The sequence below is a fragment of the Apis dorsata genome, unplaced genomic scaffold, assembly GCF_000469605.1.
Source record: "Apis dorsata unplaced genomic scaffold, Apis dorsata 1.3 scaffold_153, whole genome shotgun sequence".
NCBI classification, from domain to species: Eukaryota; Metazoa; Arthropoda; class Insecta; order Hymenoptera; family Apidae; genus Apis; species Apis dorsata.
In genome coordinates this window covers 42,692-42,896 of record NW_006263444.1, presented here as the reverse complement: position 1 = coordinate 42,896, position 205 = coordinate 42,692, and positions in this window count along the sequence as shown.

Sequence of the window (205 nt, the reverse complement as noted above, 5' to 3'; positions counted from 1 at the left end):
TTATAATATTTTAATATTGTATTTAAATTCAATTTCAAAATTCTTTATAGGAAGAGTATTGTAGAAAGAAATAATAAAAAAAAAATGTGCGATTTTGAATCAAATATATACATAATCTTAAAGAATATTAAATAAAACNAAAATGAAGAACGAAACGAGTCGAAACGTAAAAAAAATATAAAAAAAAAAATAATTCTTTAACAAA